This window comes from Chrysochloris asiatica, unplaced genomic scaffold (genome assembly GCF_000296735.1).
Source record: "Chrysochloris asiatica unplaced genomic scaffold, ChrAsi1.0 scaffold00018, whole genome shotgun sequence".
Lineage (NCBI taxonomy): Eukaryota > Metazoa > Chordata > Mammalia > Afrosoricida > Chrysochloridae > Chrysochloris > Chrysochloris asiatica.
Genome location: NW_006408536.1, coordinates 17,135,747 through 17,144,524, shown reverse-complemented (window position 1 = coordinate 17,144,524; position 8,778 = coordinate 17,135,747). Strand labels below are relative to the sequence as shown.

At 41.0% G+C, this 8,778-nt stretch overlaps 1 pseudogene; it reads right to left on the bottom strand.

The window, feature by feature from the left end:
- Nucleotides 1-3,911: 3,911 nt before the first annotated feature.
- LOC102818949 lies at nucleotides 3,912-5,296 on the bottom strand (annotated as a pseudogene).
- Nucleotides 5,297-8,778: the final 3,482 nt, after the last annotated feature.

Below are 8,778 nucleotides of genomic sequence, written 5' to 3'. Positions count from 1 at the left end.
AAAAAAGTTTGTGGGAAAATGGAATTCAAAGTTCATTGAAAATGCATACTATGAAAAAAACTATGCATGAATTTTTTACACCAAAATAAACTCATACTAATTTATAATAAAATGTCTGAACTGGGTCTAGTTTGATGCACTAAGAAGAAGAAGACATCAGTTTGAAAATGAGCCCCTATCAGAGCAACATGAATTCTGCTAAAACTGAAGCAAGAACAAGAATCAAAATTAAAGCTTGGGTAGAAGAATGGAGAAATAATTGATGCTTTTTACAAAATTTACAGGGATAATGTCCCAAAGAAATCAGCAGTTTACAAATGAATCACTCATTTTAAGAAGGGAGCAGATTGTGTTGAAGATGAAGCCCACAGCCTCAGCCCAACTACATAAATTTGCAAGAAAACAATTAACCTTGTTCAAGCCCTAATTGAAGAGGACTGGTGACTAACAGCAGAAACAATAGCCAACTCCAATAGACATCTCAATTGGTTCCATTTACACTATCCTGATAGGAAAACTAAAGTTGAGCACATTTTTTGCTCAATAGGTGCTAAAACTATAGTGCCCAGATCGGCTGCATACAAGAGCAGAACTCTCAATGGAAATTTTAAGCAAGTGGGATCAAGATCCTGAAGCATTTCTTGGAAGAATTGTTACTGAAGATGATCCCGAAGACAAAGCACAATCAAAGCAATGGCTACCAAGAGGTGAAGTGGTCCAGTCAAAGCAAAAGCAGACCAGTCAATAGCAAAGGTCATGGCAACAGTTTTTTGGGGATGCTCAAGGCATTTTGTTTGTTGACTTTCTGGAGAACCAAAGAATGATAACATCTACTTATTATGAGCATGTTTTGAGAAAGCTAGCCAAAGCTTTATCAGAGAGAGAGTAAGAGAGAGAGATCTGCTAGTGTAGTAGTTATGAGTCAGGCTGCTAATCTCATGGTCAGCAGTTCAAAGCTACCAGTGGTTCTTTTGGAGAGGAGGCCTACTACTGCCGTAAATATTTATAGCCTTGGAAAACCTATACAGGGTCGCTATGAGTCGGAACTGACTCCATGACACATAATCAACCAACCAACCAATATATATGATATTGTATATATACATATGTGTGTGTGTCATATTAAAAAGATAGTGAACAATAGTAGTATGAGTTTAATGATTAAATGAGTAAGTAATGGTAAAAATAGAATGCAGAGTTTAGGGTACTTCCACATTCAAAGGCTTGAATTCAGAAAGATGGAGCCAAAATTCAAAAACGTTGTACAGGTTTTATAGAAAGTAGCTCTACTTCCAATGTACATGGCTTCTGATCACTTGGACTCTATCGTGAGAGTAGTTGAGAAAGCATGTGCAGACAAAGGGCCTGGGTTCAATTTGGCTCTGCTCTTTTCTGGGATTGTGACTGATTAAAGTGTACTGAATCCTAAAGTGTAAGCCATGGTGGTACAGTGGATTAAGTGTTAGACTGCTAACCACAAGATCAGTGGTTCAAGCCTACCAGCCTCTCAGAGGAAGAAAGGTGAGGCTGTCTGCTTCTGTAAAGATTTACAGTCTCGGAAACCCTATGGAACAGTTCTACTCTCCTCTATAGGGTCACTGTGAGTCAGAATGGTGTCAGTGGGCTTTCCGTTGAACTCTTAAAGTGAATGGAAAACAACTCCACCAGCCCAAAGCACCTGTGGGGCCAGTAAAGACTGCCTGTCTAAATGGATCTGCATGAGCCTCAGTGTCCAGCCATTCCTCATTCAGGCAGGGAGGTGTTTACTGAGCCCACTACTGAGCCATCTCTCTCCAATGAGATGGATTGGCACAGTGGCAGCAGCAATGGGCTCAAGCATGGCAATGATTGTGAAGTTGGCACAGGACTGAGAAGGTTTCGTTCTGTTGTGTACATAGGGTCGCTATGTGTCAGAACCGACTGGACAGCACCTAACAACTATAACAGGAGGTGGGGTGTGTGGGAAATATACCAAGCCTAAGTCTGCAAACTTCCAAAGAACAAGACAGCACATCAAAATTTTCGTGTCATGAACAACCCTGTCCTGGTCGTCTGCCCATCTACTTGCCCAGTTTTCACAAATAACAAGCAAGCTCTAGATGTTCATATAATGTTTTGGCAATGTATGGTGGGCCAGCTCTCTGGTGGGCTAGCTAAGGAAATGACTGCAAATATGTTTTTTATCTGAACAGCCTGAAGTACTTTAACTCCTTGGTAAAATGAGTTGCAATGGCTCCAAATGTGTTTACTCTTTCTAAATTGGATATTTGGGATTCTTTTAGAATGTAATTTTTCCCAATAATAGTGCTCTCAATAAACATGGGTTATCCTTTTTCCTATTCTTAAATGATGATGGCTTTGGAAAGCTTTATAAATGAGAAACAAATTTTAGAAGCCAACTTTCAGAAGTTAAAATAGATTTCCTAGAAACCATGCTACAAAGACAACCTGACTTTATTGAGGCTGCCATGAATAATGTATGGTGGTGGCGGTGTACTATTGAGTTGGTTCCAATTCATAGTGACCCTGTACAGGGTTTTTGAGGCTATAAATCTCTATGGGAGCAGAAAGTCTTATCTTCCTCCTGCAGAACGACTGGTAGATTTGAACTGTTGATCTTGCAGTTAGCAGCCCAACTCGTAACCCACTGTGCTACCAGGACTGCTTGAATAATGTAAACACAAAGTTTTTACCATATGAGAATGCAAATTTCTGAATAATTTGACAAACCAGCATACTGTAATAAACTGAAATTGTGCCCGAATTTGTGTCCCCCACAGACGACTCTCCTCGCGTATGCAATCAGCAGAAGCGTTTATTGATCTCAACACAGCATGCTGTGGGTCTACCATCTGGATTGATGGAGGCCCGAAAGCAGGCACACAGGCTTTTTTATAGGCAGTCAGAGGAAGTTTAACATTCAACTTTCAAGCTGATTGGCTCTTATCTGGGGAAGGTCGCTGCTGATTGGCTCTTATCTGGGGAAGGTTGCTGGCATCAGAAGTTTGGCTGTTAGGGAGGGTTCTAACGATTACTGGTGCCAGTTTGGTGGTTAGAATGGGTTCGGGTATATGGGAAGAAATTTCTTTTGGGAAGGGAAACTGATAAAGGAGTTTTTCTGGTTGGGGTCTTTTGGTTCTTCATTCCCCCCTTGAGTGAGTACCTCTTGGGCCAGATCATGGGCCCAGATTGGTTTCTTCAACTTGGTTAAGTATAGTCTTATGGGCACAGGCAGTTATGCCGGTATTGCATGCCCACCAAGCATCTTTTCCAGGCTTATAATATGTATTACTGCCATTGCTGCTTGTGAGTATCTGAATGGTATTATTACATAAGTGCAGATAATTTCGGGGGATTTTTCCAGTGCACGTTCCTCTTCCTGAGATCTGTTCTAGCATCAGCTTCTCTCCCACCCCTTCTTTCCATCTACACTTACTCTGTTCAGAAGTCTCGCTAAAATTGCTAGTTATAGCGGTACCCTCGTAGTAGGGAGGCTTTGCTTCAAGGCACAACCAGCACTTTTTGATGAGCTCTGGGTGGGAGCTGTTTAGGACTTTAAATGTGGCGAGTATAGTTTTGGTCCTATATATAGCAAAAGGAAGGAGTGTTATCCAGTCTCCGCCTCTCTAGGGTTAATTTAGTTATGGTCTCTTTAAGAGTCCGATTCATCCTTTCTATCTGACCAGAGCTTTGGGGATGATATGCACAATGTAATTTCCAATTTGTCCCCAAAGTCTGTACTACTTTTTGGGTTACCTGAGAGATGAAAGCAGGCCCATTATCTGACCCTAAGAGGATCGGTAGTCCGTACCTGGGAACGATTTCTTCAAGCAGTTTTTTTACTACTACAGCAGCAGTTTCTCTTTTTGTCAGATAGGCTTCAACCCAGCCTGAGAAAGTATCTATGAATACTAAAAGGTATTTATATCCATACATACCAGGTTTGATTTCAGTAAAGTCAATTTCCCAATGAACTCCAGGCCTATTACCTCTCTCTTCACATTTTCTCTGGCCTCACGTTCATCCTCATCTTTTATATCTTCTTGTTGTTGGGCAGTGAAGATCTCCATTGCAGCCATGAGTCTCATCATTAACTCATCCACTGTTGTTTTTCTAAAATTTTGACTCAGATAAGAGACAATGGATTCAGCACAACGCATTTGTGAGCAGAACACGTTGGTTAATACACTTTCATCATGGTGGAGGTAGATAGCAAGAAGCTTTCTATCTTGGGCTTTTACGTAGAAGACCTCTTGAAAAGCAGCTTCTAATGAGCCAATAAAAAAAATACAGGATGGCAGTCACCATATCTTGAAGAAAATTTTGCTATAAATTGCAATAAGGCATCTCCTTCATTTTCTGCTGGCATCCTTGGAGATTTTCTCAGAGCAGATGATGCCATGCCGAAAACTTCTCCATCATCTACTCCAAATTCTGTTGCATCTTCAAAGTCATCTCCGTCGCTATCACTAACCATATGAACATCAGTGCTTTGCTCCTCAGACTGCTCCCTGGTCTGTGCAGGTGAAGATCTTCTTCCCACTGTAAGTCAGTGGCAGGGATATGAGAGGCCAGATTCAGCAAGACACATGGAGTCATCTGTGGCAAAAGTTGGCCAGCCCTCCCATAACTGATGGCGAACAGGGATACTTGTAAGATCATATACATTCCTCTTTACCTCTTGAATGGTACTTCTTCCTGAGAAGTTCAGGTTGTACTCCCACTGGACTTCTTGGTGGGTGATGATCAGCATGAAATTTTGATTTAATGACTGCTGCAGGGCACCAGCATGACTAGATGATGAAGGTGGTGGCAAGTGTAGCGATTTTAAGACCGTACTGTCTTCCACATCTCCAGTCTTCCAGCCTTTTAACAGCATTTTAGACACAGGTATCTGAAGCTCATTTTCTAGAATCTGTTTAATCTCTCCAACAGTACAGCTGTCTTCAAGGACTACATCAACATTTTTGTCTCTGTATTCAACTCTGAAGTCCAGCATCCGAGGCTGCCGTTCTATGATTTGCCTAGATGGCATTACAGGTCAAAATGCTGAGGAGGGAGAGGGAGCTGATGCTGAAGATGAATGACTTGCTGGATCAAATGCAGGTCCTTGCATGGTCTCACCTCCATATTCACTTTGTAGAATGCCATTTTCCTGGGGTATTACACCATTGATAGCTGCTACTAAGTCCCAATTATTTTGTTCACGCAATGTAATAGCTTCATCAATGTTTTCAATGCCCGTGCATGCCTGAAAATCTGCCAGGATCATCTCCCTGTTCATGTTGGACGCCATGGCAGTAGTGAAGCTGGGTTGAGGGCGCTTGTTGCTATGAATTGTATTCTTGGAGGATTGAGCAATAGAGCTTGGTAATGGACTAGTTGGGCGTTGGACATCCATTTGTCTGGAGGGGACTGCTTACGTGAGTTATAGTACCAGTGTACAACATCCACTGAGGAATTGGTCTCAGGAGGGGCTTGAATGCTTAACCACTAAGCAGGTATAACGAAATTTTAATTCGTTTAATTTTAAACTCAAATAGCTACCTGTGGCTAGGTTCCGACCCATAGTGACCCTGTATAGGGTTTCCAAGGAGCAGCTGGTGAGCTTGAACCACCGACCTCACAGTTCAGACAGCTTTGCAGTCTAGCGCATTAACCCACAGCGCCACACCAGGACACCAGGTGATCCTTGTTGTTGTTGTTAAGTGCCATTGAGTCGGTTCTGACCCATAGCGACCCTGAACAGGGTTTCCGAGGCTGTAAATCTTTACGGGAGCAGAAAGCCTCATCTTTCTCCTGCGGAGCAGCTGGTAGTTTCGAACTGCTGACCTTGAGGTTCGCGGTCCAATTTGTAACCACTATGCTACTAGAGCTCCTTAGCACTCTAGAATTGAGCATTGATTGGATTGAGTTGAACTTCCCTAAGAGTCCTGGAGTGTGCTGTAGAATAAGCACAAGATGGCAAGTCAGTTTGAACCTCAAGGTTCAAACCCACCAGCCACTCCTCGAAAAGGCTATACAGGGTTGTTATGAGTCGAAACGACTCGATGGTACTTAACAATAATGAGAACAAGCCTTCTAACGAGTCCTGGTAACAGAGTGGGTTACCAGTTGGGTTACCTGGTAACAGAGTTGCTATGAGTTTGAACTGACTTAAGGGCACACACAACAGCATAGTAATTAGGATAATTCAATGGTACTGAAATTGACCAGAGAGAGTAAAAATAGTTTCCCTCCCAAATCACAAACTGGGAGAATCTAAAGCATTGACCTAAGGACAAAATTCAGAAGTGTAAGGAACAAAGGTGGACTGGAAACAATAATCACAAGGAGGAAGTTGGATAAGTGATGTTAGATGCAGGGGTTTACAACATTGTAATAAAGTATGTGATTTATTGAATGTCAAAGAAAGGTAAGAAAAGCACAAGCAACCAGATAGAAAAATGGGCAAAATCCATGAACAGACATTTAACAGAAGAGAAAACACAGATGTCAAAGAATATGTGAAAAGATGTTCAATGTCATTCATGATCAGAGAAATTCAAATCCAGATCACAAGGAAATGCTGTTTTACACTCATTAATAGGCAAAATATTGAGTCTAACAATGGCTAGTCTTGGAAAGGTTATAGACCAGCAGCTCTATTGTACAATGTTACTAGGAGTGTAAATTGCTGTTAGCCGTGTACATTGATAGAAAATAGTTTGTAGTATAAATTAATAGAAAATAGTTTGACCTTATATCATGAAGTTGAACAATCATATACTCAATGATCCAGTAATTCTCCTCAATTTTACCCCCAGGAAAACTCTTATACATGCATCTTAGCAGATATTTATATATGCTCACAGTAGCATGGTTCCCAATATAAAAACCCTTGAAAACAACCCAAATACCCACCCTCAGAAGAATGGATTCACCAACTGTAGTATATTCATAAGTAGATATTACACCCGATCAAAATGAATCCACAACAGCACCACACACCAATAGGGTTGGATTGTAGTAATATTATATTAAGTGAAAAAAGTAAGTCTATAGCTTGAAACCATTTTTAAAAGTTAAAAAGAACTAGAATTAAAAATAGACTTTTAGGTCTAAATATAGATGAGGTAAAGGAAAGCAACTATCACTAATTTGTCCATTTGTGGAGCTAGGATGGTTTGTGTATTGCTATGATGCTGGACCATAGCGACCCTGTGTAGGGTTTCCGAGGGTGTAAATCTTTACAGGAGTAGAAAGCCTCATCTTTCTCCCGCGGAGCAGCTGGTAGTTTCGAACCGCTGACCTTACGGTTCGCAGCCCGATTCGTAACCACTACGCTACCAGAGCCGACTCGATGGCACATAACAACAACAACGATGCTGGAAGCCACTGGGATTTCAGATATGAGCAGGGTCACCTATGATGTATAGGTTTCAGTGGAGCTTCTAGACTAAGACAACTTAGCAGACAGGCCTAATTAGCTAGATGAAGGGAAAGAGAGAGTACCAAAAAACAGTCATGAATGGACTAACACTGGCGGTAGTCATGAACCAAAGGTTAATCTAAATCTGTGCACTTGAGGTTCTTTCAAAACATGCTATACATATCAAATACTTCACAATTAAAGAAAATAGAAAGGTAAGAAAGCACACACTCCATTGAAATTGTGAATGTATTTCTGAAAAGCCCTACAGAAAATCATTGTTTTTTTAAAATGGAATGGAATCAAATTTCAAATGTCTTAACCCATTGCCATCAAGTCTATTCCAACTCAAATGTCATATTGCATCTTCCCCCCCACCCCAACTTGTCATTTTGTTGTTCCAAAGAACTCAAAATTTACTCAAAATATATTATTGTCAATCTTAACAGTTTGTTGCTAATGGCATCCATAGCATCACCACTGAATCCAGTAGAAGCCCCAGCAATGTTACAGTAAATCAGAGCAGTCATGCCTTGGCACCCTTTGATTGTTTAGTAAATAGTTAGAAAATAGCTACTCTGAGGAGTGTTTCTAACTATGAGATTGGTGGATTCACCTAAAGTGAGTTACCTGGTGTGCTTATTAATGATTCAGAGTTGGGGGTTACCAACCCATAGCTACCTGATTGGAATCACCCGGGGTGGGGAAGAGCTGTGACTAAGTATTGTTAGCAACATATGCACAATGTTTGAGGATGGCAGTCTAAAACTATAGTGCTTAAGGCACGCTTGGGTTTTGACTATGCGTGTGAAGACTATACATGCAGATTAAGAAAACACATGTCTCATTCTGTGAATGCTTTTAACATCAAAGATTAAAAGAAAATAACCAGAAAATTTGATAGAGTTAAGTAGCCCAGTGGTTACGACGAGTCAGCAGTTTGAAGCTACCGGTTGTTCAGCAGGAGAAAGATGAGACTTTCTGCTCCCATAAAGATTTACAGCCTTGGAAACCCTATACAGGGTCGCTATGAGTCAGAGCCGACTCCACAGCGCGTAACCACAAGCAGCACCAGAATCATGTAATCTAAAGTTGTAAAAGGCTTTAGAATCCATTGATTCTTAACTCTGATTATACATTAGAATAACTTGGGAAGCTTTTTAAAAATGCCAGTGCCCTAGTATCATTTCAAGGGATTCCGTTTTGAATTAATCTGGGATGGGACTGGTAATTGGTATAGTTTAAAAAGCTCCCCAAGATGGTCAATTGGCACAACATAGTCCACAAAGACAATGTTCTACATCCTACTTTGGTGAGTAGCATCTGGGATGTTAAAAGCTCGTGAGCAATCGTCTAAGTCTAAGGTG